We start from the raw sequence: 14,958 nt of genomic DNA on the forward strand, positions 1-14,958 counted from the left end.
AGGATCAAATATTGGATTTCGCACCCTACCTAGAAGCAGATTTAGAGCCAGATGTTTTTCTAATAATGATAAAGAGTGGGCTGAGTATAATTGACGTGAACAGTCATCGTCATGGAAGTTGGATACAGAAGTATTTAGGAATGATGGTGTGCATTAGAAGCTCTCTGGGTTCTAGGTGCTGTAGCTATGCACACCACAGGAGGCATTTTAGTTGACAAGAAATGGACGTCCCTGAAATGGGCAGTACAGGAGTTGGAAGGACAAATGTATGTATAACGAAACTTCGTGGTACAGAAGAAACATTTCTCTTCAGCCAATTCCCCCACCAAGCACACCTGTGCTCTCAAATTTCATTATCATCGTTTTTAAACCATTTAACAACGTCGGGCCTTTACTCAGACCTTTTTGTCGGTGATACTCTCTCAACGCAGCACTGTTAATTCTGCCGTTCACATAAAGCAGTTTCTCTAACAGCGCACTGTCTCTCTGCTCGATAGCCATACTGTTCGCTAACGTTGTGACTTGTCAAATGACAACGCGGATGTCATTCCGTCATACTAACAGCATACAGCCCCAGATTTGCGCCTGGTGGCCAAAATTGTAGCTAATTTTTTCCAGCGTAAATCGGTCCCGCATTAACGCTTTAGCATATCTACCAACTTTCGCTGCCATACGATAACTGCAGCCCATACTGGACCTCTGTGAGCAGCTGTACCTATAACCATCATTCAGCAAAGAAATAAATAGGGAGTGCACCAAGGCTGATGCGAAAAGGTTGTAAGACGAATGTGATGAAATCAGGTAAGAAATTTTGGTTTTAAAGACCGATGAAGCATGTAGAAAACTCGGAGTTTCCTTGAAAATGGCATCAAGAGAAAAGCCCAAAAGTAATCCTATTGCCAACATCAGAGGAGAGAGCAGGTGGCTGGAAAGTGAACATAGAGAGACTTCAGGAGGAGTGAGAACTGTTTGCTGACGTGACAAATCGAGGAATGGGCGTAGTTCTTGAATACAAAAGTCATCCAATATTACAGCGAGATTATAACAAGGCTTTAGAAGACCTGACGTCAAACGTGGCAGAAAGGAAACATAACATATCTTCGGAATTTCTGAAATCATATGGAAACGTCTCAACCAAATGAGTACTCAAATCAACGCTCAGAATTTCATATGTTGGAGACATAACGTGTACAAATTACAACTATGAAATTAAGTATTAACAACAGCGAAAGATGCGAAATACACAATATTCCTTCCTTTTTGTTTTTCGTTTTTAATGTACAATTTTAAATTTGAAGTATTCAATTAATGATTTGCAAGTGCACATTTGGTATTTTTTGGTAATCTATTACCAAATAAAGTAATTTTAAGTCTTCACGTGACACATGTCACACAGAGGGCTTTCCAAGCCCCAGTCACACCGAGGTCTGCTGTATAGGTGAATGTAAACAGCGGCTTCAGTTATTCTGATCGTTTCATAGCTTCTGTTACTGCTAATAACTAGGCACCAGTGCCTATGAGCTTTAATTTGTACGCTAAATGTATGTTCTTACGAACAGTTGGTTTATACTCAGGTGTATTTGTGATTTTTTGTTTCATATTCACTGATCGCTATGTGAAATGTTTAATTTCCAGCACTGAAGATGATCATTATGTGATCGAAAATCGATTTTGCTGTTAATAAATTATGAAAATTACGGCTAATGTTGACCTTCCTTCTAATTTTATTTATTATATGGTCGTTGTGCACACAGCACTCTATGGTGTCACCAATAAATATAATTTTGCCTAGCTCGGCAAGGGCAGCGTATTTTACATACAAGGAGTTAAAAATCAAGCTGACCATCACAAGTCAACATATCCTGTTCAACAAGGTTCAAATGGCTCTGAGCACTATGGGACTTAACATCTGAGGTCATCAGACCCCTAGAACTTAGAACTACTTAAACCTAACTAACCTAAGGACATCACACACATCCATGACCGAGGTAGGATTCGAACCTGCGACCGTAGCGGTCACGCGGGTTGCAGACTGAAGCGCCTAGAACCGCACGGCCACACTGGCCGGCTGTTCAGCAAGGACTGTATCACGAAAAGTGTTACCCCTTGGTATGTGCAAAGTTGTTTCAATGGACGAAGACGAATGTGCAAAGTGGCAAAGAAAAATGCGAGGAGGTTATGATGAGGACTGAAATTGGGAAATTATTTTCTAAAAAAAGTGTTATTAATTCTCAGCTGTTTGAAGCACACGCCAACTTGGTTGAACTTGTATCCCCTTTAACGTTAGATTTGTTGCTCTCGAGAGTGAATGAAAGTGTGTGTAATGCAGGCAACAAAGTAAGAGCAAAACAGGGCAAAAAATAGCTAAGCTAGTGGGACAAGGGAAAATACAAGTATTAGATGGCAAACATAAGTATGATTTATATCCTAGAGCTAAAAATTTAATTAGCGTAGTATTCTATGAAGAGGAAAATGAACTTCTGAGAAAGGGATTAAATACAACATACACAAACAGTTGGACAATAGGGCAATTAAGAATACACCACTGCAGGTAAAATTCGCAATGGACAATAGTAAAATAAATGAGGTAGAACAGAATAAAATGGCTGTAGCGGTATAAAAGCTATTAAAAAAACGAGGTAGAAATAGAATATAATCATAACAGGAGGGATCGTTTTATAGTAAAAAGCTTGAATAATAAATTACAGGAAAGTAATGCAATTGTCACAAAGGCAGTTAAAGGGAACTTCATTATCATTGTTATAAAATAACTGTACGTAGAAAAAACTTTACAATTTCTTCAAGAAAACGGTGTCACATCACTTGAGGGACACCCAGCGAATGGGTTTCAAAGAAAGCTAAATGAGAAACTTAAATCATTTTCAAATTTGATAGCCCTTGTGAGATACTGTATCTTAAGGTAATGAATCCCAAAATTCCTAGGCTATGATCGCAAGTCAGGGTTATAACGAGTTTAACCCTATTAGGCCTTTAGTCGACGAGAGGGAGGCCCATTGGTGAACATTGCGAAAAAATGCCTAACAATTCTGAACAAACACTATAAATTTAATTAGCAATTTTCTGTTAGAAATAGTGCCCAATTAGTAGAGAAAATAAAAGGTATACCTATTGCAGACACTATGATGTTTACTTCGTTAGGCATCGTCAATTTATATTCGAATATCCCCATTGAGGAAACAGTACTATTGAGTGGTACTTAAGATAGGTAAATAAATTAGTGAAATCAATGTGAAGTTAAGTATTAATTAGAAAATAAATGAAAAACTTAGTTTAGTTTAGAAGAGTTACACACTGGCAAACAGCAGGCAGAGCAACAGTGGCAAAGACCAGCGCTTGCAAGTCAGCACATTCAGGAGAAGCTATCGCCGTCTCCACATAAGCAGAAGCTGTCGATTCAGCCGTCAGGGCATCGCCCGACCGGCTCACATGTTTCTCAGTTATCACATGTGATCAAAGGCCCTCGTCTACATTCCAAGAGCCAATGACCGACGTTAAGAAGATTCTTCGAGAAGCCTTTCAACGTGACAGAAGACGCAATGACCGTGAAGTCGTTCACCTCCAGTGAACTGAAGTAAATAAATACGCGAGACGCAGTGGGCTCGACAGTAGTGTTCAGTTCAGTTTCGGTTCGAGTTCAGTTCCAGTACAGTTCAGTCGGTGCTGAAGACCGTCATGCAGGAATAGACTACATCGTACACAGAAGAACCAAGTCCACTGCTGTAAGGAACAGCAAGCAGCAGCGTCGCCGCCAGAAGACAGAAGTTAGAAAGTATTTGAAGACTGATTTTTACGTACCCGGGTGACTCGTGAGGATGGGAAGGAGACGGCCTCACATCAGCAGTCACCTGTGAGCTGGTGATGAAGACTTGACAGCCGAAGACTGCCAAGCTGGAGACCGTTGTTCAAGTCCGGGACACTGGCCTTCCTCCGCCTCGCCACTCCGCTGGCCGACGCACAACTCTGACACATGTGGCCGCATAAAGAAAACAAACACTGGGACGCCACATCCAAGGTATCACCATCCGATTCACGAGTTCGATCTCAATAATTAAACGGGCCACCTCACAATGCGCATCTCCAGTCAACTGGGCGAAACAGCGACACGAGATACACACCACCAGGTGTAATCAGACGCCACCGCTCACGCAGCAGAAGGCTTCACAAACGACACAGCTGCCGCTCTCCCAGCCAGAACAATCCAGTAAGGAAACCATTGTACAAATCTTTCAGTAGAAGTTATCTTATTAATAATGCTGCTTCATTCTACCTCATACCTCAGCCAAGGATGAACCCACCCTGCCCACATGTTGTTAAGACAGATAAAGTAATTTATTTAGTGTTTTTCACCTTGACATAGCGCTTTAGAATCAAATGCCCTTTGCAGTTATCCTCATCCTGACAACTGACTAGCATCAAAAGAGGTTACCCAGTTACAGTTCAAATTATTGACACTAATCTCAAAAACAGAAGTAGTATGTCTGGTGCGGATATCAATGAGTTCTTAAAACTGTTATTATTCTGCTTAAAGTATAGTTACTTCACATTTAACGTCAAAATTTATGTCCAAAAGGACGGACTTAATATGGGAAGCTCTATGTCAGGGATTATGGCAGACATCTTCATTAATTATCTAGAACTGAAATTACTAAAAGGATTTCCGACCTTAGCTGAAAATATCGTATGCTATTATAGATATGTGGATGATACAATATTGCTAATTAATGTCAGTCAGTCTGCTATTGAGAAGGTCGTGAGTAATTTAATGGTCTACACAACAAGATTAATTTCACAGTTGAAGAAGAAAAGCTTGGAATCATTTACTTTTTAGGGGGATTTAACCTTTAGAAGAAAAAATGGAAAACAATTATTGGACATTTACAGGAAGTCAACATTTACCGATATCATCTTCGATTATGATACACAAAACCGAGACCAACACAAAATGGCGTATTTCCATTTTGCATTTGACCGTATATTCCGGTTACCCTTATCCAATGAAAACCATGGGAAAGAAATATAGTCAAACACATTGAAAAAAAAAATATCGATTAAAATATATCATGGACATTTATAAGATGGTCTCCAAAAAATATAGTAAATACTATTTAAATCAAAATTTGATAAATGAAACAAAAAAAAATTCATCACTTTACAATTTTATGGTCCTATTAGCAATAAAAAAGCTAGACTGTTTGAGAAGAACAGACTAGGCGGGCTTTTAATGAATAACATTCATAAACGCTATTACTTGCAAGAATCAGGTGTTTACAAGATTACGTGTCCCATGCATAATACAAGTTACATCGGGCAAACCGTAAGAAAATTAGAAACGAGATTCCGCAATCACGTAGCACTTGAGAGGAAAGATATTACGGAAAAATCTAATTTCGTTGGCCATCTGATAGCTACTGGACGTACAACCCCAGATTTGATATCTCAACTGAAGTTTTACAACGCTTCAGTCGTAGTCATTACGAGAACACTTTCGTTAGCTACTATTTTAGCTATCTCAAAGCCTAGACACATATGTTCTGGTTTGTACCCTTAAGTTTATTAATTTTCGTTTTTTAAACAGTATTCTTTGTTTCGTTCTTCAAGTTTTGGAAGTTTAGGAACCCTATTGGAACATAGTTTTCACTGTAGTCGACACCTCTTAGGCGCTGACATAATGTGAATAGGAACTATATTCACTTATACGTAATTATTTTTCATGTAACTTAGCAATTCCTTTGCCATTTTAATGAATTTTCATTAACGCATTGTCATAAGGGTTCTGTCACAACCCATGTGTATGTATCTCATAACAGCATTACAATATTATTATTATGTTAATATTGTTCTCGCCTGCAAGGTAACACGTGTGAATCAGATGGATGAAACGCATTACCCACACTTTTCAGTATTTTAATGAACAGCAATTTTTAGAGGTTCTTTATAGAGATTGGTAATTTGTTTGTACTTTTATCACCCGTTTTGTAATAACATCTGTCAACTGGTGGTCAGGTTAGATAATGAGAGTCACAATAGGTATCACAATTATCATACGGTCGTTATGCACACAGCACTCTATGGAGTCGCCAATTAATACATAATATGTACAAGAGCCGAAAGGGAGCAATAAGACTGGATGACCAGAAGGGAAAGTGCTCAGCTTAAGAAGGACTAGGTGCAACCTTTCTCCTCTGCTCTTTGATCTGTACATGGACGAAATGTCGGAAATAAGAGAAACGATCAGTAGCTTGACTAAAATTCATGGTGAAAGGATATCAGCGAAAATATTCTCTGATGATACTGATATCTTAGTGGTGGAGGAAAAGAGCTGCAAGATATATACAATCCAATATATACAATCCAATTACAGTGTAATGTGTACATAGTGTGGATTGAAAGTAACCAAATAAAGGCGAAACTAACGAACAGCTTCTGGAATGAGACAATTAAATTTAATGAGCACGTAGCAGGTGTTGTAGGTGAGCTGGCCAGGAAGTAAAGAATAGCGTAACGCTCGAAGCAGGTTGCATATACACGTAAGAACTCAGGAGCAGTCAAAAGGAGCGTTCCAGGCAGAGAGAATTCTATTAGTATGAGACCTCACTCCGGGGACGAATAATCTGTGGGTGCACATTTTGAGCACAGCACTGCATGGAAGCGAATAGAGACTGCATGAAAACCGGAATAGAGGATTACCAAAGGTTTTTTTAGATGTGCAGCTCCAGAAAGATGCTGAAAAGTAAACGGATTCGTCAAATAAGAAATAAGAAGGTTCTCTCCAGAACTAGCCAGTGGCCTTGTCATAGAGGTAACACCAGTTCCCGTCAGATCAGAGATGTTAAGCGCTGTTGACGTTGGCTAGCACTTGGATTGGTCACCATTCGGGTCTGCCGAGCACTGTTGGTAACAGGGGTGCATTCAGTCCTTGTGTGACCAATTGAGAAGCTACTTGATTCAACAATTGAAAAGAAGTGGTTCTGATCACGAAAACAGATACCGGCCGGGAGAACAGTGTGCTGACCATTTGCCTATCCGCATCCAGTGACGCACAAAACTGAGGATGACACGGCGGTCGGTCGGTTTCGTCGGAACTTCCGAGGTCTGTTCGGACGGAGAGATTCTGAAAAATCGCCTAGGAAATGTGTATTAGGACAACAATGATTTCAGAAGACTCAGAATAATGGGAGCTGTGGTAAGACTGCAGTGAACCACTTCCATTTTATTAGAGGAGCCACAGAGGGTGTAAACGATAGAAGAGGGCAAAGATTCGAGTACGACCAACAAACAATTGAGGACACTGGTTGTGTCAGCTGCTCTGAGATTACGAGATTGGTACAGAGAGGGGGTGGGCTGCATGAAACCACTCCCGAGGTCAGTTGAGCTACGGAGTGCTATGATGTACGGAGGCAGCTCCTGTGTTACGAATTCAATTACACAGTGAACAAAGAACGACAGAGTCAGTATCAAGTTTTGGTCCCGTTTCGGAAATATTGTATATCCGGGGCTCAGTAAGGAAATATGGTTCTGCCTTGAGCAAAGACGGTTTTTCATTTTTGGTTCAAATGGCTCTCAGCACTATGAGACTTAACATCTGAGGTCATCATTAACCTAGAACTTAGAACTACTTAAACCTAACTAACCTACGGACATCACACACATCCATGCCCGAGTCAGGATTCGAACCTGCGACCGTAGCGGTCGCGCGGTTCCAGACTGAAGCGCCTAGAACCGCTCGGCCGCACTGGCCGACTTAATTTTTTATTGCGCAATTGTGTCTCTGAGTTTCTCAATCTTCAGTGGCTTTATTTCTTATCTACTGAACAAAATACAGATATTTGTGCATTATGATATTTACCAATTTTTGAGACTGTATTTTTTACAGTACAGTAAATATTGATAGATTTATTAACATGAAGAATAAATATATACCTTATTATTACATATTTGTTTTCGCAAGTCAGTTTGATACTTGCAACCAAACTATAATTGTTGCCTTCTAGTATGTCATTAGGAATTAATAAACATTTATCAATCTTTTGAACGTAATTCTTCAAATTGTATTCCGGATATGATGTCGAGTTTCTTTCTATAGCGCTACTGTCATTATATTACGCTGTTTTGCTAACAGAGATTCGCTGTATTACACTAGGGTTTTTTAGGTTGCAGAGCTACTTTTCGACAAATGTGTTGAAATGTATGCTGATTGTGATTAGGCTTTGTGAAATGTTGCTTGGGTAGGGGAAGCACATTATTTACTCGTATCTAAATGTGTGTACTTCCTTTTTATAAATCTCTCATTTGCATGATTCCAAAGGGTGCTTGCGTGGAGTTTCCTAACACACGCTTTTTTCTCTGTTTTTGTGATGTTGCCTTGTTCCTTCATCTTGTTCTGGGTTGGAATTTTGAATTTTGCAGGGACATAAGTCTCTGTGTGTGTGAGTGCGCACACGCGCGCGCTTGTGTGTGTGTGTGTGTATGTGTGTGTGCGTGTGTGCGTGCTGTGAGTCTTGAACTTCTGTTAATTCTTTTAGAGCTGAGGACACGGTTCCATTGTATAGTGCTGAGTATTCTTTCATCATTTCTTTTCCTTCTGCTATAGGTTTCAATGTACGGTAATTTTCTTCTATAATAATTCTCTGGGGATGGGTATTCCTGCACTTAAGTATTTTAATGACTGTGTTTACGTCTGCTGGTCTGTGTTTCTTGTCCATGAGGTGATCTGTAAATGTGGAATGACCTCTGTTCCTCGTAATCGTCCTTATGTGTACAATATATCTACCTATATTTGTACGAGGGCAGTTCAATAAGTAATGCAACACATTTTTTTTCTGAAACAGGGGTTGTTTTATTCAGCATTGAAATACACCAGGTTATTCCCCAATCTTTTAGCTACACAACACTATTTTTCAACGTAATCTCCATTCAATGCTACGGCCTTACGCCACCTTGAAATGAGGGCCTGTATGCCTGCACGGTACCATTCCACTGGTCGATGTCGGAGCCAACGTCGTACTGCATCAATAACTTCTTCATCATCCGCGTAGTGCCTCCCACGGATTGCGTCCTTCATTGGGCCAAACATATGGAAATCCGATGGTGCGAGATCGGGTCTGTAGGGTGCATGAGAAAGAACAGTCCACTGAAGTTTTGTGAGCTCCTCTCGGGTGCGAAGACTTGTGTGAGGTCTTGCGTTGTCATGAAGAAGGAGAAGTTCGTTCAGACTTTTGTGCCTACGAACACGCTGAAGTCGTTTCTCCAATTTCTGAAGAGTAGCACAATACACTTCAGAGTTGATCGTTTGACCATGGGGAAGGACATCTAACAGAATAACCCCTTCAGCGTCCCAGAAGACTGTAACCATGACTTTACCGGCTGAGGGTATGGCTTTAAACTTTTTCTTGGTAGGGAAGTGGGTGTGGTGCCACTCCATTGATTGCCGTTTTGTTTCAGGTTCGAAGTGATGAACCCATGTTTCACCGCCTGTAACAATCTTTGACAAGAAATTGTCACCCTCAGCCACATGACGAGCAAGCAATTCCGCACAGATGGTTCTCCTTTGCTCTTTATGGTGTTAGGTTAGACAACGAGGGACCCAGCGGGAACAAACCTTTGAATATCCCAACTGGTGAACAATTGTGACAGCACTACCAACAGAGATGTCAAGTTGAGCACTGAGTTGTTTGATGGTGATCCGTCGATCATCTCGAACGAGTGTGTTCGCACGCTCCGCCATTGCAGGAGTCACAGCTGTGCACGGCCGGCCCGCACGCGGGAGATCAGACAGTCTTGCTTGACCTTGCGGCGATGATGACACACGCTTTGCCCAACGACTCACCGTGCTTTTTTCCACTGCCAGATCACCGTAGACATTCTGCAAGCACCAATGAATATCTGAGATGCCCTGGATTCCCGCCAAAAGAAACTCGATCACTGCCCGTTGTTTGCAACGCACATTCGTTACAGACGCCATTTTAACAGCTCCATACAGCGCTGCCACGTGTCGGAAGTCAATGAAACTATACGAGACGAAGCGGGAATGTTTGAAAATATTCCCCAAGAAATTTCCGGTTTTTTCAACCAAAATTGGCCGAGAAAAAAAATGTGTTGCATTACTTATTGAACTGCCCTCGTACATAAAGCTGACGATATCTCGAAAAATATCCACCGCCGGTAACAGGTTATTGCAACTGGTGCAGTTACTCATTTATAGAGTATAACGTTGGTGTGATGGTAGTTATTGTGATTGTGATGGTCAGAAGAATACCGTCTGTCACTTTCGCATCGGTGTATTTTTCTTGGAAACATGTTCGAGACTGTCCTTTGACACACTCGAAATTTTGCCGATATTCTCGATTGTTAACGAATGTTTTCCCATGTCCTTAACTGTTCTACGCCACAATTTAAGAACGTCATATATCGCATTGGTCAACACTGCCAGAAAAATCGTCTTCACCCACGTAGCAGAAAGAGGAAAAACTCATCGTAAAAGTGTAACGGCTTATGAAGAGAAACTACATAGACAAGGAATGTTTGTAAGAGCGAACAGTTTTACCAACTAAATAAAACAAATCGAATAAAAAACTACATAGTTCAAGACACAAGTCAGAGAATGCGTAGTATCATTCCGCGGGAAACCAAATATTTTATTCATTGATACAATGATGACCCAAAACGAAGAGGTCAATCTTCGAAGAATATTCCTAAACTGGTTAGTATTTGCGGCATGCGCTCGCAGAAAGCTTCCAAACCACATCATACAAGCGTAAATATTAGCCGCAGCAGAAACAAAAGGCAAATTAGTATTCATACCATGAATTCGACTCATTACAGATTACATACTGTTTAGCTTTGATACTTTCGAATTTCCGGTAACATTACCTTGCATTACGACTACCAGTTAACCACAAGTGCACAGTTATAGGAACCGTGGATCTCGCACTGACTGCGTGTGTTGCATAACAACAAAACCGATTCGTCTTTACTCGCGAAAAAGAAAAAAAAAAAGAAACACCACAGGTAGTGTACGGTATAATAATAAAAGAAATCCCGAAATTCCAGTTACAAGCTTCTAGAACCTGTAGAGTGGAGTGCGTACATAACGTTTTGAATGGGAACCCAGGTCCGGAATCGAACGGTGAAGGTGGCGCCTCAACAAGGTGGCATCTACCAGCAGGGCAATGCAAAGAGTCGAACAGCCCACATTGAGCATACATGGTTTGAAGAGCGCCAGGATGGTTTTGCTGTACTCCCCTCGGCACCAAACTTCCTGGATTTAGAGCCAATGGAGACTAAGAGGAACCACATATGCACACTGCGAGCTGTTCGACTCTTTGCATTTTCCTGCTGCTGGATGCCACCTTGCCGAGGAGAAACAAACTGCATGTACGGGTGGACATTTTCCCCAAGGATGGACACATACTTGTTTTCATCCGCTGTGCCTTCCAGAAAGACGGGATTACTTCTACGTAATCTTGTCGTTCTGAAAGGCACAACAGATCAAAACAACACCACAATGGCATTCTCCAGCCCATAATGCATGCTAGGTGTTTGTGTTCAGACGTTTCATGTTATACAAGCGATCGGCCACCTGTCCGATGCAACAAAAAATACATCTGAAAAGGCAACCTGTCGCCACTAAATGGAGTTACAGTTTCGGCTTTCGGGTGCACATTCCAGCCTTCATCGGCGATGAACAGTAATCTGCATGGGCGCATGAACGAGACGCGGGCTGTGGAGGCCCTTACGCAGCAACGTTCACTGAATGTCCATTGAGACACTGTTGGTAGCTGCTTGGTTCATCTGAGCGATCAGTTGCTCAGCAGTTGCACTGTACAAATGTCCTCTGTCATTTATGGCCCTTGGTGCAAAACAGTTGCAATTGCCTCGGGATCTATTTTGGATAGCACCATTTTACCACACGTGGTATACTTTAACGACGGCACCACGCGAATTGTTCACAAGTTAGGCGTTTCGTACATGCCTTCACTCTCGGCCCGAAGGCCAATGATAGTGCCCTTTTGGATGTCAGATAAATCGTTCGTTTTAAGCTTTACATCTATGACAGCACTGTTTTTCGACACGATTTATGTACACTCCACTGTGAGCCGTGCGTGGCTCATGTTCCTGTCATCATGTATTTTACACCCTGTTTTTAATGTTCTTCCACCTCACTACGTTAATTTAAATTACTGCTGTTACTGAGATGCTGCCTTGCGTGACCATGAGCTGCGTTAGCAGCGCATATCGATATACCCCCTCTCATAGTATCTTTGCTCGACTGCTATTACTTCCCAGTCGTTGTCTGTCGTACGCCAGTCCGTGTCGCGATTTTGGGTCGCGAGTTCTGGCTGTCAGTCAGTTGGAACGCCTCTGGAGCGCAGTCCAGACCTGCTAGTCGGGGACTTGCTATGCGGCACTAGTGCAGTCAGGTTGGAGCAGCAAGGTCTGCGTCAACATGGCTCGCCCGACCATTGCCGCCATGCATCACTTCAGCCGGGCCACGGTCTTGGTGGACCGTCGGTCGGTCACCCTACCGAACGACGCTATTTGGCTCGCCGATGGATCATGAGTCTGCTGTGTGTGTGTGCGTGCATCGACTCCTGAGTTGTCTTCATGCATGTTTAGTTACTGTGGGGTATTGCTCAGGTCTTCGTGCAAGTGTTTCTCAGGTTGTGTGTGTAGGTGGCGTTATTTCCACCGACGACTATTTTAGATGTTGTTGGCATTCTGAAGGCAGTCGGTTGGTTGCTGCAGACCAGGGAAGTTATCTCCGCGCGGTGCAGTCGGCTGGGTCCGCTGGCGGACCGACCCAGGACGTCAAAGTTGGGCAGAGGTTTCAACTACCCAAGCCACGTGCATTCATGTTGTGTGGTTCATTTCGGTGGTTCGCTGTTGGGGAGGCTTCCCTGTGAGCAACACCGAGTGTTTCTATTGCTGAAATATAGCGTTTCTATTAACTATATCGGTTGACTACAATTCGACTGCACCAGTGGAATTTTCTGCCTTTCGGCCGTTAGTGTTTTCGTTACCTGCCCTGACCACTGACGTAAATTCAGTCAGAGTTGCTTTTGAGTCAAGTGAACTATATTACTGGATTTCAAATTCAAGTGTTTCTGCGGAATTTTTTGCCTTGTGGCCGTTAGTGTTCCGGTGGCCACTAACGTCATTTCAGGCAGTGTCCTCTCCTCACCTGTTGTCGCTCTCCAACATGGCGTGTAATTTTGACGACTAGTGCATATTTTATTGTGGTTAAGAATGTTCGTAACCTTTGGTGTTTAAGATCTCATGTATTGATTGGTGGCAAGCAAGTCATTGTGTCGGTCGGTCCGTGGCTGTCGCCTTGTTGAGTTCAGACGGATCAAGAGTTGTTGGGCTCACCACCTGTCTCACCCAAGTAAACGAGGGAAGACCGACCTCCCTGGAGGCTTCCGAGTGCCGTTTTCATTTTTGTCCTTCTCACCGGTGTTTAATTCTCTGTTAATAATCTATCATAGCCAATGACTTAAAAATTCTTCCAGAATGAGATTTTCACTCTGCAGCGGAGTGTGCGCTGATATAAAACTTCCTGGCAGATTAAAACTGTGTGCCCGACCGAGACTCGAACTCGGGACCTTTGCCTTTCGCGGGCAAGTGCTCTACCATCTGAGCTACCGAAGCACGACTCACGCCCAGTACTGGCAGAAGTAAAGCTGTGAGTACCGGACGTGAGTCGTGCTTCGGTAGCTCAGATGGTAGAGCACTTGCCCGCGAAAGGCAAAGGTCCCGAGTTCGAGTCTCGGTCGGGCACACAGTTTTAATCTGCCAGGAAGTTTTAAAAATTCTTGTTTTTACTGGACTTAATACATTTTGAATTTTGAAAAATCAACTGTGGCTCTTAAGCCGCTTAAACCTTATTCTTGATATTACCCTCCAAGCAAATCATTGCGGTCTTCAGCCTTAAGAGATATTGCTAATACATTTTAAAATTTTCCAATTTCATTGTGGCCCTCAGCCGCTTGTATTGCACCTTGCATTTCTTTGTTCTATCTACTTTTGCCTTGAGGCTTTCAAGCCTAGCTGCCATACCATATATATTTTAATTATGGTATTTGCTATTGTAACGGTATTTTTAATGGGTTGACTTTTAAGATTTCTTGTTTGGAGGCCCTCAGCCGAGAAATAACTGTCTTTTTTTGAAACTCGTAATTCTAACGATTCAGCTACTTGCCGTTTTGTTTTAAAGGTGTTGTTAAATTAAAATAAATAACAATTTTGAGTGAACCTGACCGACACCTTCTTTGGCCCTTTCCACAATCCTAATCACCTGTTCTGCCGTGCGGGTTTAGCGGGCATCTCATACTGCTAGTGCTGCTACGTGTCATTTGTGAGTGATTATTGTACACTGACGTCAAATGCAGGCGGTGGTCGTATTATAACGGCTGGACCACGCTTTACTATTGTGATATGGTAATACATTTGTGGCTCCATTAGTTCCATGCATTTGGCACGGAAAACGCTGCAAAGATTGTAATTATTCATGAATTTGTAACAAGCCGGCCGGCCGGAGTGGCCGAGCGGTTAAAGGCGCTACAGTCTGGAACCGCACGACCTCTACGGTCGCAGGTTCGAATCCTGCCTCGGGCATGGATGTGTGTGATGTCCTTAGGTTAGTTAGGTTTAAGTAGTTCTAAGTTCTAGGGGACTTATGACCACAGCAGTTGAGTCCCATAGTGCTCAGAGCCATTTGAACCATTTTGTAACAAGCCGTGTTACGAACCCTCTCAAGAACGCCACGTGCCGTTATTTGCGCGAGTGTGGTCGCAGAGGGCCGGAAACAAAGAATGAATCGAGACGTAATCAATGAATATTAAATCACGTGGCAGACTCGATACCTTTTGATCAAGAACGTAAAGCTGCTGTATCCATAACTTGCGTATCAATTTTAGTTCGAAGCCCTAAAGTTTCATC

Source organism: Schistocerca cancellata, chromosome 8 (assembly GCF_023864275.1).
Source record: "Schistocerca cancellata isolate TAMUIC-IGC-003103 chromosome 8, iqSchCanc2.1, whole genome shotgun sequence".
Lineage (NCBI taxonomy): Eukaryota > Metazoa > Arthropoda > Insecta > Orthoptera > Acrididae > Schistocerca > Schistocerca cancellata.